General features: G+C 40.0%; 1 long non-coding RNA gene across 3 annotated transcripts in view; it reads left to right on the top strand.

Moving 5' to 3' along the window:
- The first annotated feature begins 12,783 nt into the window (after nt 1-12,783).
- Nucleotides 12,784-16,729, top strand: part of LOC139066388 (uncharacterized) — a 100,076-nt gene continuing 96,130 nt past the window's right edge. For all 3 annotated transcript variants that reach the window (XR_011519280.1, XR_011519279.1, XR_011519281.1), the window contains exon 1: nt 12,784-12,947. This is a non-coding gene — a long non-coding RNA (uncharacterized lncRNA). The remainder of the gene's footprint in view (nt 12,948-16,729) is intronic.

Below are 16,729 nucleotides of genomic sequence, written 5' to 3'. Positions count from 1 at the left end.
GCAGAGCAGCATCAGCCAACACAGCCCCGCAACATCCAGAGCCTTAAGGAACTCTGGGCAGATCTCATCCACCCCTAGAGCCTTGCCACAGAGGAGCTTTTTAACCACCTGAGTGACCTCAGCATCAGAGATTTGAGAGGCCAACCCAAAGTTCCCAGACTCTGCTTCCTCACTGAAAGATGTGCCGGTGGGATTGAGGAGGTCTTCGAAGTATTCTGCCCACCAATCCACAACGTCCTGAGTAGAGGTCAGCAGCACACCGTCCCCACTATAGATAGTGTTGGTAGCGCACTGCTGACAGACGTTCCCAGCAGGCCCTCGCGATATGTTTGGGCCTGTCTGGTCTGACCGGCATCCTCCCCCACCATCTGAGCCAATTCACCACCAGGTAGTGGTCAGTTGACAGCTCCGCCCCTCTCTTCACCCGAGTGTCCAAGACATGCGGTCACAGGTCAGCTGAAACAACATAGAACATAGAACTCACACTTTTTAATTAATCTGAAAATATATATATTTTTAATGAGCATAACATAACTAAATCAATGAAGATCAACATAACTTGAATGAGTAATATGGACTAAAAATATAAATTGATAACTTTATGTTTCTATATTTTTCTATTCATCTTTATCTCAATGTTATTGAGATTATTTAAGGCAAATGCAAATGTAATTTTTATTTTATGTAAACTTAAAATATTTAAAAACATCACTTAAATATTTTTGTGTAATCTGTTACAAAATAATTTTAGAGTTCTGTGAACTTATTAAGTGCAGGTGAAGTGGACTTATGTTAGTTCATGAGGGAAATTGGACCTAATCAAGAATCAGGAGATGTGCACACGTTCACCTTTGTTAATAACAAGTTTTGAACTGTTCTCCAATGTCCACTAATAGCCCATCCATCTGTGTGCCGACGCAGGAGCACAAAGAGCACCATTTCTCGTGTTCTCTCCTCTTGTTTCTAGAGCTCTTTCCCCTCGTTCCACTGTGAATGATAGCACCCCAGTGACATTGTGGGTGAAGAATAAATCCTGCAGGAAAAAGGAACTGCATCTTGAGCAGGAGGACCCATGCAACAGAAGGGGGGGAAGGATCAATGCATCTTTTAATTACCAGTGTGGTTAAAGCACACTATTGGCTTCAGCATCAGCTGCTACAGGCACAGGATCTATTACACCGGCTTCACCGAGCAGATATTCTAATGCACATTTAAGTATATCGTTTACAAGACATATTTCCTTTTTTTAGACCAAAAACAATTTTAGAGACGTCAAAACATGCTGCTTAAAAGTGGAGTCAATACATGTGAACAAATAGTTTATTTTTGTGTTCATTTTCCAGTATTTCAGTGCCTTATCATCTGAGTTTACCAGAGATGTTACTGCCATCTGATGTAATGGAGATGAGAGCAATTGTTGCTAAAATAAAATATAAAAAAAAAAAAAAGGCAGGGACAAGATCAACAGGAACACAAGTTGATAGTGGGTGAGGATTAGCGGGATGCTGTAGATTAGCAGCAACAGCAAGCGGGAGAGGGGATTTATCCACGTTTCACCCCTGACCAATAATCCTTACCGTAATCGAAGCAGATGGCATGCTGCAAATTCCAGTGGCATGGGTGGAATCGTGGCTAATGATGCTCCCAATCCACAACGTGAGACAAAAAGAGGAGATGTAGTAGTTTGCCCCCGAGAAAGAGGTGAAGGAAGGGTCAATATCAGGAGCATCTTCATCCAGTTTGGTAATGTGTACACACCATTTCCAGAGGCTCACTTTCTGTATTGGGTTATTTCTAAGTGAATTAATTGTTGCCCCTTTAACAATGTCTTGAATAATTGTCTCACATTGAGAGAAAATGCCAATATCATACAATTAGAAACTGGGGAAATAATAAATAAGAATTCAATTAGTGAGTTCACATATTTTGCAGAGAAAACAGCATTTAATTCTCTCATTCACTTGCTTTTTCAATTCATCTGCTGTGGTCTCTAGTGTAATTGAATGCTTTGTGATTTGTCATTTGTGGGAAATAACATCCTCTGGCACCCCTGTTTCAGGAACATTGTGGAACATCCTGTTTCAGAACATTTTGTACAGAATTTTTCATAATATTTGCTTTAGTGTTGCTTCGAGCCTTGTTTTTGTTTATCTTTTGGAGTTGGGTCCAATGTGGTGGGGTGGGTGGAGGTGAGGTTGTTAAATGTTCAATAAACTGTTAACTAAACATTTTAACATGGGCGTTAATGCGATCTTGCTCGTTTCTGGATCCAGCCCCTCGTGGATGAGGGAGGAATTGCAATTTTTGTCACCTCTATGTTGGTTTCAGTTTTAGCAGGCGGAGTTTGCTCCCTGTTCAGAAAATAGAATCAGGCCAAAGGTTTTGATTTGGAGTCTCATTTGTATTCATAATACACGGACATCTTGCATTTCTATCTTCAGCCTGCATGTGAGACTCAGTATTTCAAAAATAACAATAACAACAAATTCTTAGTGAACTTGCTCTTTAAGCCACTTTGAATGGTTTTCGAGCGTGATCAACTTTTCGAAGTGAAAGGTCAAATATTCTCCTTTAGGATTTTTTTTGGTAGAGTCCTGAATTTGTTGTCAATCACAGCAAGCGGTCCAATGCCCTGCGGTATATGGTATCCCAGAACATCACACTACCACCACCGTGTTGTATGATGTGCTTTTTATGAAATGTGGTGATAGTTTCATTCCAGATGTCATGGAAGACCCACCTTCCATAAAGTTCTACTTTTTTCCTGATCAGATTGTTCTCTAATAAAAAGTTAGGATTATGAAGATATTTTGGGTAAATGTAAGATGGGTTTTTGTTATCAACAGAGGTTTTGGCCTTGGATCTCTCTGAGGAATGCCACTTTTGTCCCATTTTGATGGTATGAATCATGACTGATTCATACTGAGCTTGCCAGCACTTTAATAAAAAGTAGGCTAATTAATTTCAAAAGCCATCACATTTCCCAACTTGAAGGTTTATACTTTTTATACTGGTTGAGTTTAAAAATATTGGATATAATTCCTCATTGCATCATGTTTTCAGTTTGTTTTGGTCTGGCCTACTGTATCTCGTCTTTATAGTCCTTTCACAGACCACTTTTCTTAGTGTCTTTTTCTCACATTCCCCATCTCTGATTTCCCAATGGGGTCTAATTTCCCTCTGGGATTAATAAAATATCTTTGAATTGAATTGAACTGAATCTTTATCTTGCTCTCCTCCCCTTCAACCCCGTGTCGTTCTTCAGAAGAGAGGAATCAGCTCATGTTAAGACCTCACAGTTATGATGAAAAGGGCAATCATCCTGTCACTGTGTGCAGATAGAGGGGCACTTTAAGATTTTAGGGAGTTACAGCTGACACTGCTGACATGCCAGGTCACCGTGTTAATGCAGTGGGGAGAGGAAATTGGAGCAGATGGTGGGGGGGTGGGGGGCAGAAAGTAAAAAAATGGGAACAAACTAAAAGATAATATGGTTGTTTGGATGCTTTTTCGTTTTTTTTTTTTACTGACGAGTTATGAACAATGTCTTGTTGTTGAACCCTGCTGGTTGAAAGTGGAATTACAACTGGAGCTAGCGCTAACAACAAGCTAACTCCAACATTAACCAGCTGACACTAAAACAAACCACAGAGTAAAAAGACTCACACTGTTGGACAAAAATATTATTACTTACAAGTCCCTTAGCAACAAAGCCAGGTCACCATCAGTCCGTCCTTTAACTCCCTTAAACTAGTTTAGGCTGCACCAATGTTCATTCTGGTTGTTGCTCTTTCCTTCAAATCAAAAAACAGTACTCTCTTCCTTTTACTTTCAGGCTTCACTGTGATGCCAACCAAAAAAGCAAACTTCTTATTTTTCTTCCTCTTCTGCTTTTTATTGACATTCGGAGAACTGAAAAGGGTAACTGGTAGCCTTTATAATTATCTACGGAGTAGCAGGTAGAGACCTCCACCCGCTGAACCTACCCACCCCAGAAAACTGTTAAGTGTGGTTTCTGGTGGGCAGCAGAGGATATAGCAGGTTACACGGGAAATGCTACAGCTAGCTGCTGCTAATTTCTACCAGGAAATAAGCAGCCTAAGTCTCCTCCCTCCAGGAAGAGCAAAATAATTAATGCAAGTCAACGGGGCTAAAAGAGTGATTTTCTAATCCGATTAGCTTTACACGCTGAGTCACATAAATGTTGAACTTCCATTTAAATAAAGTGCATTTTGACCATGCCAGTCACGTACTTTGAGATTTATCAACTTGAAAATGGTTCTTACTTAGCATGGCTACAAATCAGATGTCGCATATATGGCATCACCACAGAATCTTCTCCCCCCTAGCAAGGCTGCTACTTACCACATGGCCAGGTTTATGGTGGTTCTCTTCTCCTGAAGAAAGGGTTTGAAGTTCTCTGAACTTACAGCCACTATTAACGCACATACAGTAGTTTCAAATGTGGGGAAACATTATTTTAGGTTTTGTGTGAAAATACGTCCAGGACTACAATGGTGCATCACCAAACTGACATCACTGAACCAGACATGGAGAACAGCAGAGGAAAAATAGCTTCATCTAGGAGGAAAGAACCACCAAATATCATGTCATGTGGTAAATAGCGGCTATGCTAGAGCAGAGATTCAGTGGTGTAATATTTACGAGATGCGTATTTGTAGTCATTTTGACAAGCTGATACCTCTCTACGTATGTGACCGGTGGCATAGAAACACACATATTTACTTTTCATTTAAATTGAAGTACAACATATGTGTGATCCAGGGCATAAGGCAAAGTGGATCGGAAGTGGGCTCTTTTAGCCTCATTGACTTGTATTCCTTTTTTCGTTCTTCCGGGGACCCATGATCCGACTGGAAAGGGAGGAGACTTAGGCTCCCTATGACCACAATTTTATGTAAATAGATGTGTACTGTAAAACTTATGTCAATAGATATTGGTCACTTAAAATCCTATGATTTTTAAGTAATTTTCATGTCTTTATTTCTACAATAATTTATTTTGGTTTTAGCCCTGTTTGGATTGGCTCAATTCCATCCCTTACTACAAACTGATGTGTATCCACGAGTTATCCACAACAGGTCATATTCTTTTCTCATAGGACTGTTTTGACATGTCATGACAGGATTTTTTTTTTGTCCTCCACCTGACCCAATCCTCATGTAACCCCTCTATTAAGGTAGCATGACTCAGGTTGTGAATGACCACAGTCACCAATTCTTGTCATGTGCCTTGCCCATGTATGTCTGATCTCTGAATTGTGTGTAATGCAACTCTAATTTCCTTCTGGGATTAATAAAGTATCTTTGAATTGAATTACCCAAGTGGGTCAACATTTAAGCCTCTATTTAACAAAAAAGGATAGCCCATTTTTTTAAAGCATTTTTAATCCTAATTGTGGGTTATTTGGTATCAATGACATAAAAAAACTGATTATTCAACTCAATCATTGCTGATGATTTCTGCAATATGTGTCAGCAAAACAAATCCACCCCCCAAGACAAAACCAAAACCTAGTGAAAAGGAATTCTTAGGATTTTGGATCACCATGTTCAGTTTTTCAAATGAAAACTTCTACTGAGGCCACACTCACATTGCTTTACATTTATTGATTTTCATGCTTGGATGTCAATAGATTCCAAGGTTTTTTCAAGTGATGTGGCTTCCGAGCCCCCACCCACTCCACCCCTGAATCAGGTGACATAGTAAAGAGATGGGTCATTGGGTTGCATCGGTGAAAGTAGCGGCAAACAAGGACTATCAGCTTATTCTACCGTACAATGACGGCATTAGGCATGGATGGGCAAATCTCCTGTCGTTAAAGGTACAACAAGGGCTGTGCTTTCAACCTGTGTGTGTGTGTGTGTGTGTGTGTGTGTGTGTGTGTGTGTGTGTGTGTGTGTGTGTGTGTGTGTGTGTGTGTGTGTGTGTGTGTGTGTGTGTGTGTGTGTGTGTGTGTGTGTGTGTGAGGATTACACATGGGCTCACACAGCTGGGGAAAGAGAGCCTACTACTGACCTACTTTGTTTTTGGACATCATTCTGCACATTGACTTTTTTCCTCAAACAGCCTTACAATTAAAGTTGATTAAACGGATTAGAACTATTTAGGTGGCTGGCATAAGCTGCTCTGGTAGACAACCACTGGTTATAATGCGCAGTTATTTTTGTAAGGCTCAAGCAGAAAGTTGGGTTAACTGTTGTTGATTGAAAAGTTACAAAAACATGAGTCATGCCTATAGCTTATATTTATAGGTTTAGGTTTGCAAACACACATTTATTGGCCAACCCATGGACGTAATTTTCACTTTAGAAGGGGGCGAGGGGGGACACAGGGTGGGTATCTTTACAGTATGTTCTAATGGGAAACAGGCTTCAACACAAATGGTTGTTTTCCGCTTGGTCCTGGAGCTCAACCAGTGTCAATTTAATATAGCGTAATATTGTTTTTGGATGGTAAAAAGTGCAGGGGTCAAAACTTTTTTTTTTGAAAAAAGTGGGGGGATATGTCGTGCCCCCCCCCCCCCCCCACCACCACCACCACCACCAAATTTACGTTCATGGGCCAACCCTACCAAATAAAGGCTCATTTGATTTTATAGATGTGTTTGTATCAATTCCTGCGATACTACGACAGTACTTTTAACACCTCGTACCCTAGTTTTGCATTGAAACCATCAGCGGCGTGGAACGGCAGCAGAACGTCACTGGTTCAAATAGAATTAATTATAGTCTATGTAGTGTTTCAAACCAGCAGTGATGCGGCAATTTCCAGGCGTGTCCCAGAAGTGGCACGCCGCGCTGCTAAAGATAGGATCGGGTTTTCTTTTTGCCACGAGCCGCTGTTGGGCACGTCAATTTCTGCAGTTAACACAGGGCTAGACAGGAAATCACACACGGTTTCAGAGTAAAATCATTGGTCATTTTCAAAATAAAAGTACTGCAGTGATGCAATTTTACATATATAAAGCTTACGTGTGACCCAACGACTTATTGACTCAGAGCATTGTTTCAAAAGTTCAGCAGTGTGTTTTTAATGGCTTTAATCCTGGCACTAGTGATAAACAACGTCGTTTATGGCATCAAACAGCAATGTAAAACATGATTTCCTTCTTTTTGGTTTAATGGCAGTTTGCATAAACAAACTGTGACCTGAAGTCTCGAGGGAACTTGTGATCTCGCGAGTCCAGCGAAGAGGACAGCGAGGAAGCCGTGCTGCTGCCAAGACTCTCCCGGTGTGAAAAGGTCCACTTCGAAGTTTGCGAGTAAACCGGTCCGCTGCCGTTTCGCGACGCTGATGCTTCAAGTTTGAAAGTGGCGTTAGCAGTTAGCAACTTTGCTAACACCCTACTGACTCCTTTTTTAAAAAAGGAACTAGCAACAAATCTGGCTATTTTTCTTGGTGTTATTGGAGATTTAGATGTCAATACATTTAGTTCACTTAATCAAGAAGCACCAGAGACGTCTGTATGCCTTTCCCCAATCCCAAAGCACTCACGTGTAGCCCTGTGACTTTTAAAAACACTAACGCAACTTAAATCCAGTAACTGTAACAGTCTGGTGATTTTATTTTTGTACACTGGAAAGCTATTTCCTAAATGTGATTTGTGAAAGCCAGGGACTTGTATGTATGAGTAGCAACATTATTTTCATTGGTTGTTCTGACAAGCTTGGAATGCCATTTGGCAAATGATGGCATTCTCTCTCACTATATTGTTTATTCTATTTTTGTATTTATTGTATTTCAGCACAAGACCAATTTTCACTGGCTGTTTTATACTACTGTTTTGTAAGGTTAGTTTTTAATAGTAAGGGCTTTTTAAAAATTGATATATATATATATATATATATATATATATATATATATATATATATATATATATATGTATGTATGTATGTATGTATACATGTATGTATACATGTATATATATATATATATATATATATATATATATATATATATATATATATATATATATATATATATATACCAGTGCACCATTTCCAGGAGCTAGCAGTGACCCACATCACAGCTGAACTGATTTGGACATTTCTCCTCCGGTTTGATAACAGCAATGTAACTATACTGCTGACTTGCAAAATGGATGTTTTATCTCCACAAATATCAGAAGCTAATGCAAGAGTTAGGTGTAGGAGACTATTTTCATGTTCAGCCTGCATGAAAAACTGTGGAGATAAAGCATTGATGTTGTAAGCAGTGATGGGAATAACGCTGTTTTAAAATAATGATGTTACTAAAAAAATTTTTTTTCATTAATTAGTAATCTAATTAATTACCATCTTCTTTTATCATAACGTCGTTTCCATAAGAAAATGCGTGAGTTACTAATTCAGCAGTGCGGTGTGTTGAAGCCGTCATCAGCTGACTGGGAGCCAATGAGGTGGATGTTTTCTTCCAAGCGCATCAGGGCCTGTGTGCATGGCTGCAGAAGCGAAGTTTCGCTTCTGCAGCCATGCCCTTCTTAGTGTGACAGCGGGATGTCCCAAAGGTCCGCTCATCTGTTCACCGCTCAGACGTCACAATTATCTACCTTCCTAGATCATCCAACTGCAACCTGTTTCTGATCGTTTCTGTAGTCCCGCTGTTGCACTGGTTGCATCAATTTCAAACGTCATGGCGCTAAGATGTTATCAGAACTACCTGTGTGTCTTTCCCACCAAGCTTCAGATCTTCTGTGTTTGGGTCTGACCCAAGTTAGTAAATTAAAATGGTAAATTTTTATTTATTTATTTATTTAACCAGATTAGCAGCAACAGAAATGCTACAAAAAACACACAATTACGTCAAGCTGAAACATTTTGAATACTGTGCAAAATTTACGCTTATTTCAGTAATGTAACTAGACTGAGAGACCATTTAAAGGCTCAGGAACCTTTACAGGCGTTTCTTTTTGCAATTTTACATTTTAGCTGATTGGGGTCTTGTTAAAAATCACACAGTGACCTTTTAATAGTCTAGATTAGTGTAATGTTCCTGTTAGTATTTCCTCCTGTTAAGTGCTTATTTATTTAAAAATTTCAGTTTTATAACAACATGAAGACATACATTTTATTATGTTCCAGTCATTAGTCATTTATATTTCAGTATTATAGTAATTTAAAGTAAATTAAGTAAGTTTATTTAAGAGGGAAACCCATTTTTCTTGCATTCATTAATGAAAAAAGCAATGAAGTAGTTATTTTTCTTGGCAATTAGTTACTTTTATAATCCTGTAACTCAGTTACTTACTGAGTTACTTTTTGACGAAGTCATCAGTAACTATAACAATTTACTTTTTAAAAGTAATGTTCCCAACACTGGTAGTAAATCAGTGGTAGAGCCGTGTTGCTGTTATCCAGAGGTGAGATGTCCAAATTTCAAGGAAAAAGACGCCACATTCTGAAGTAATGGTAAATGGCCTGTATTTGATATAGCATCTTCTAGAGTGCTGGAACCCCCAAGGTGCTTTACAACACAATCAATCATTCACCCATTCACACCCTGGTGGTGATGAGCTACAATGTAGCCACAGCTGCCCTGGGGCGCACTGACAGAGGCGAGGCTGCCGTACCCAGGCGCCGCCAGTCTGTCTGACCACCACCAGCAGGCAAGGTGGGTTAAGTGTCTTGCCCAAAGACACAACGACAGCAACAGACTGAACGGGGCTCGAACCTGCAACCTTCCGATTACGGGGCGAGCACTTAACTCCTGTGCTACCGTCGCCCCATAGCTCAGCTGTGATGTTGCAGACTTTGTCTAGTGAGACAGGGGTTTGTGGGCTTTTTTGTCCCCTGAGTTCTGTCTGCAAGGCATTCATTCCTTCTAGAAATCACTGCTAACTAAATAATACTTGATTTACCATTTCATAGTTTCTACTAGCCAATAAAACACTTTCTGTAAAGCAACAGTTTATTTTTCTTGTATTTTCTTTTATCCACATTTTTAATGCAGAGGATTGGAAAAAACGGTTAATTGTTATGCAATTATCAGCCATCTCAAAACAGCCCAAACTTTAAACACTGGTCAATTTTTTAACAGAAATCTTTAGCTAATAGGTGATATCAAAGAAAGAGCTCAACCCCATTGAGTTGTAAGAGCCTGCTACATACGTGTACCCAAAAGAAAAAGAAAACCTGGTTTGTGTTTTGTAGTTTTTGTGTATTTAAACAGTAAGGCTAAAAGTAAACCTCAAACTGAGTCAGAATGCAATGGCTGTGTCTTAATTAATTAGTTATCTGCTTTCACTCTCCAAATCCAAGACTCAACAGTCTGGACTCTCCTCTAAATTACTCTTGCCAGTGCCAAGAAACTTCCACCTCAAAATACTTTTCACTGCACTGAATATCCTCCCCCTCCCTTCCCTTCATTTATTTCTTTATTTCCTCGAGCACAGATGTGCTTTTTTGGCAGCAGTGCTCTTTGACGCATCTGCCTGTACTTCGGCACTCAAGGATTAACTGGGACAACCGAGAAAAATTAACCATGTAAAGAATCCAGCCTGACTGATCATCCACCTGCTTAACAGGATGGGTAACCACAATGACCACGGCACACTTTATTAGTCGAGCTTATTTTCGACTCAAGAATTGACGCTTTTGCTTTAAAAGGATTGTGTGTGTGTGTGTGTGTGTGTGTGTGTGTGTGTGTGTGTGTGTGTGTGTGTGTGTGTGTGTGTGTGTGTGTGTGTGTATTTGTCGAGAAGTGGCGTGCCACTCCACTCAGTGTGTAGGTGGAAAACTTCAACCGCTCCGAAATGGAAAGTCCTCTCATCGTCTACAAACAGACGTATGGAGATGAAAAGAGTGGAGGCCTAATTTGCAGAGCAACAAGAAATCCTGGTTAACTTGTATTCTCGCCCGATCCCATCGATCAGCGCTAGATGAGCCCTCGAGCAAGAGCCGAACAGCCGCATACAAATGAACGCACCCGGGCTGTAGGAGTCTACTTGATCTTGAAGTACACGAAGAGGCGCGAAGGATGGCAGAAAGTTTGAAAGCTTTTGAACTCCCTCCCATATGTGTAATCAATAGAAAGGTTCATACAGTCAATGCTTTCATTTTGTTGGGATGCGCGGGAAAACACGCATTGATTTGCTGAACGTGTGAGATCACACGGCACATTTCAGCCACATGGGGAGGGTGCCATTAAGCGGATTACATTCAAAGATTCCACTAAATCCTTGGTGCAAATGGGATGACTGAAACTACAGTTCACACGCATTTGCTGCAGCCAACATCATGTGGCGAAGTAATGGGATCATGTTAAAGGTATTATGTGCCTTTTCAGTCAGCCTTCCTTGTTGTTTTTGGATATGCAAAAGAAGAGAAAACAAAGTACAAAGAAGTTGTTAGGCTGCTGTTGGTGAGAAAGCTTTTTGCTTTAACCAAAGGTCACACCGTCGATCGGCACGAAGAGTGTCTATCCACGACAAAGTGGCCTTGCATCGGACGACTATCCGAAGCGACTTATATCTAACTGAACAAATCTGTTCATGTGCTCTGAATTCTTTCATTAGTGTGCTGTTCATTAATTAACAGGTTGTTCTGACTAAATAATGAATCCATCACAAAACACAACATGGAGAAAATGCCACCTGAGAGCCTCGGGGGGTGGGGGAATGTTAGGTGCTGGGGAGGTGGCTCGCCTTATAATGCTATTTTCAAATGACAGAACAATATGTTATGGATCATTTGACTTCTCTCTCACAGCCCCCCATTGCACACACACACACACACACACACACACACACACACACACACACATGCACATGCATCTCCCCGAGATGAAGGCATGCATTTCTTGCAGGGTGAGCAACACTGCCTCCTCTAATGTGGCATCTGGCAACAGGAACATATCAGAGCATGGAAGGGAGCCAGGAGAAGGGGAGTACAGGCGGGGTGGGGGTGGGTGGTGACTTCTCTGGAAATACGTGAAAACAGGAATGTACAGTCACAAAAATACAAAGTAGGTCCTAGGATTTTTTATTTTTTGGTTGCCATTTTTAATGAAGCTAGAAAGGTGTTAGTTTGTTCTCTTTCATATGGGTAGGAACAGAAAACATGGTGTTATAGCAGAAATAGAAAATACTGGATAGTGTGTGTAGGAGATGCGTTTTGTACTTCTTCAATCACGGTTGGATAAACCTTCATATTTTCAGAGTTTTTCTGCAATGTGTTTGTCAGTCTGCTCCATGTATGCCATTTAATATGTTTGTATTTTCTGAGGGGGCAATGGCAGTTTTATTGGTTAATTTAAAGGAAGCAGCATCCTGACTAATCACAAGCTTGCGGTCTTCGTCGCTCACTTTTGATGAAGAGTTAAACATTTTTGCATGTCTCTGTCACCCGTAGGTAAGCTGTTGTAGAGCCCTTGCGCCGACACATAATGGTGTTGCGTGTCTCTGTACAAACACAGATGGAGGTGGGCCAAGAACCCCACCCAGACCATTACACCACCAGCAGACTGAACTGTTTATATAAGATCAACTGTGGTGTCCAAAAAAAATGGTTCCATTTATGCTTTACTAATTAAACGTTGTAGCTGATGCATTGGCATTTATTATCATTGCATATTGATTTCTACTTAGCTGCTTAGCTTAGCCCTAAAGAAATTGTGTGTATTTTACTCTATATTGTTCCATTGAGAATTGCTCCTTGCTCTCTTTTCATTTACGGAATGTTGTAATCCCGATGTAAATATTTCTCCATGTAACAAGTCAAACTTGTAAGATGTTCATACCTGCTGACTGTCAAGTCAGGCTTGGACTTTTTTCAGACTAGGAACCATGTTCAGCAGAAGGGGTTCCATGGGGACAATAAAGGTGGTACACCTCTGAGCTGTAATTTCACCAGAGAGCATGGTGTTCTGAGTCAGCCGTTCAGTGACTTCAGAACTAAATACATCCACCAAAATCAGAGAGGCAGCCGGTAAGATAAATATATAATATATTGCTGGTTGTGTACGGACTTTGCTGCTGGTTAGGCGGTTGGGCGGGAAACCTGACCTGATTGTTTGTTTTGTGCTTCCCCACTTGAGAGGGATAAACATCCACCACAGAGTTTAGAAACTGGATTTCACTCAGAGACCGAAACAATGCTTCACTTTTTGCTTTTATGTTTATTTCAGCATGTCAGCATGTCAGCTCAGGTGAAAAACCTTCAATCAAGCAGACATATAACCTTAAATTAGATTTACAGGGTTTACATAATTACCTTTAGCATTACTTTTTAAACAGTAGTTTTAAACATCAAATAGTTCCCTTAGAAAAATATAAGCTACTTATCATTATCTTTTATAATTCATCTTCCATTGAAACTAATCACAGAACCCAAAAATGAACAAACAACTGCAACAAACAACTTGCTGAAACATTTTCAGATAAGTAATTATTTTATGTGCAGGACTTGACACTGACTGTTTGCAGGATAACTGCCAAGTGTCCTTGTTTAAAACCAATATTGTGCAACTGTCAATCACAGTTAAAACAGTAGCAAAGACATTTTCTTATAAAGATGTTGAACGTGAATGGAACAAAGTGAGCCGAGTAGAAAAGATAAGTTAGAAAAAGGAGACATGGCAGTAACGATAGTTGAGATGAGGGCTGGGAAATGTGACCTAGTATGTGTATGGTCTCTGTGTACTTTGGACTACATATTGTGGACATTTTTCACATTTAACTTGTAATGTGGAGACATTTTAAATAGTGGGGACATCTGGCTGGTCCCCACAGTGAAATCCTCACTAATGCTTGATTTGGGAGGTATGGTGTGAATTAAATATTTATTAGGGTTAGGAATAGACCATTACTGGTTATCGTTAGGGCCGTGATATACTTGCTGTTTAACGACATTAATGCATGTTTTAAATGGCTGCCAAGCGTTACTTGCGTTGATTTGAAGCATCATTTGTGCGCATCCCTTGAATTTAAAACTACATAACCGAACGCTGCAATATAGAGTAACCAGTAGGTGGAGTTGATAAAATGCCCGTTTCTGTTTAAGAGGTATTTCACACCATCTACGATATTATTGCTTTGTTTCTGTCATGATCTGAAAATTAACCAGATACTGAGCTCTTTTATTGACGCCATGTTTGTTTTGGTTGTCCCCACAAACCCGGCTCTCTGTCTGGTCTGAGTTATCTTGGGCACCCCCTAGTGTAACACCCCGGTACTACATCCAATGCAGTGCCGTGTTGCAGCAAGTATGTGAACAAAGACGCAGTCAGCAGCCAACACAAAGTTCAAAAGCAAGTATACCAGGGCCCTTAGGGTTAGGGATAATGGAGTCACTAAAATGAATATCAGTGACAGATCCACACAAGTGTAGCAATGCACATGTGTGTGTTGCTGCCTGGGTCGTGCAGAGCAGTTGAGGAAACACATTTCAACGGTAGAGCTTATCATGATGTAACACCGATAAGCAAAGAAGCCTATTGGTTTGTAATTACGAAGTATTTTTGGTATTTTTGCATACTTGTGCATCGCTTATGTTCCCCCTTGTTTACTGATGTTTTCCGTCTGTACTGTGTCAAATGATAGATATTTTAGACACTAGTATCAATCGAGGTGCTAATGCAAAATAAAAGTCTATTAAATAGCAATGATTATACAAATGCTACATCATTTTATATAAACTGTTTAAATCCAAACATCAAAAGGGTACCGTTTAACTCTTCCACTGTCCTCATGGCTGACCCCGCGAGGAAAGTTGACCATTGAGCAGGGTTGATGGTTTATCCCTTGGGTCCACGTGGCAGGGGTGAGGTGGTGCTGACTTCTAACCTGGCGGGGTCACCCAAGAGGACAGTGGGAAGGTTAAATTGAAATGCTAAGTTAGATTTTCTAAACCTTTGATTGGCAGGTGGAAGCATGTACTTGTTACAACTGGGAAAATGGAGAGAAAACATACTAAACCTTAACCATAAATAGTATTTACCTACATTGTTATTACCTGATAAATGCTAATGTTAATTTTTACAAAATTAATACCCAAAATTATATCAAACCCCTCAATGCCTCAAATAAATGTAGTATTCAATGACTTTCAACAAAGACAGGTTAATGTTGGAATGAAAATAAACGCACAAAATGCAATTTAAATGTTCAAATTACTAGTTGGAACAGATTACCAGGCAAAAACTGTGGGGCAGGTCTTGTGGTAGGGAGTGAAAGAGGATTTAAAACTGTGGCTTATTGCTGTTTACACTGACATTTGCCTGAGGCACTGCTCCTTTGACCTTTCCTTCTAAGTTTTAATTAGTCTTTCTGCTAAGATAAAAAATAACACCAGATTTACAGCTGAATAAAAAAGGAAAATAAAGCCCATGTCAGATATTTCAGTTAATTTATCTTCTCTGTTGTAGCATTCGGTTTGGGCGGGCTTGCGACTGTCTGTCGACACTTTGAGGTGTCAAACGAAAGGGAGCGAAGCATGGCTAAATTTTGATGAGACTGAAAGATTAGAAAAAAGTAAAGTGAGAGGCAGAACTGATAAAGGCAAGATGGAAAAAAGAAGAAAATCTGTGTAAGTGATGCAAGCAATGATTAATATCACGTGTGAGGAAATGTACTGTGGCATGAATGGCACACCGGCACTAGCCCTGAATTTACTGTAAGATCGCTGCTAAGTGGAAAGATTACTCATCTTCTCACTGCTACTCCTGTTTGTAGCAATAAATCATATACAGGTGTAGGGTTTGGTAAATTGAGTGCTTGAAGAGCTCAATATATATATTTTACCTCTACTTATGACCAATAAGCTGTGATACTCCATCTAAATATAGAATATCACCCTGCCTGGTCTTTATTGTGCTTTAATCAGAAGATTCTAGGATTCTTCATTTATCAGGGGATTGTACACACTTCGTTTTGACTCAGAAAACAGTCAGGTTTATAAAAGTAAGAATTTATTTACCAACAATTAAAACAAGACAAGGTAACTAAGCATTTACTGTGATGGATGGAACTAGATGTGATGTATGGACCCTATGTGTGAATGAGATGTTAGTCAGAACTTCCGTATCTCGGAGAGCTGCGTTCTGGATGTAAAAGAATTTGGTTTGCGTTAAGCTATGAAGTCGATTATTATCAAAAACCACATCAGACGCTATCTCACTGTGTTCTACGTACCCAAGTGGAGACGCCCTTTTCGGATCCGAGATGTCAGGGGGGATCGGAGGCCCTCAGGTACCGAAGTCCGTAGACTAACTGCAGTACGACCAGGTCAGTCCAGAGTCAACTCCAGGAAACGAAGACGGAACTAGTTTGCGTCTCAGGAATAACTCTTTAGGAGTTGAATAAATCAGCTTGTTCTGCGGGAACCGTTTTGTTGTATCAGCTTTGCAGGTGCAAAAAGGTCTTGACGATGTGTCAAAAGCTTTGGTGGTTAAAGAGGGTTTTGCTTCAGGTGGCCGGCCTGAAGCTTCTCTTGAACTGAAGAATCACCAGAGTGATCCGGTTTTAATGATCTCATGTTATGATTGTGTAGCCAACCAGAGGTTGACAAGTTTGAGGGATATTACCAAGAATCCCAGAAACGCCTTCTTCGATACTGGAGGCTCTGATCTGGGGTAAAGGCTATTTATGTGTCATGGGATTTAACTTTACCTTACTTGTTCTTATGTGAGTGCAATATGGTTGTGACCTTGTCAAGTAAACATGCTGAAACATATATCATTGAGCACAGATTAATTAAACATTTCATTATTT

Source organism: Nothobranchius furzeri, chromosome 2 (assembly GCF_043380555.1).
Source record: "Nothobranchius furzeri strain GRZ-AD chromosome 2, NfurGRZ-RIMD1, whole genome shotgun sequence".
Taxonomy (NCBI): Eukaryota; Metazoa; Chordata; class Actinopteri; order Cyprinodontiformes; family Nothobranchiidae; genus Nothobranchius; species Nothobranchius furzeri.
The sequence above is the reverse complement of the archived record's forward strand: the minus strand, read 5'-3'. Positions and strand labels throughout refer to the sequence as shown.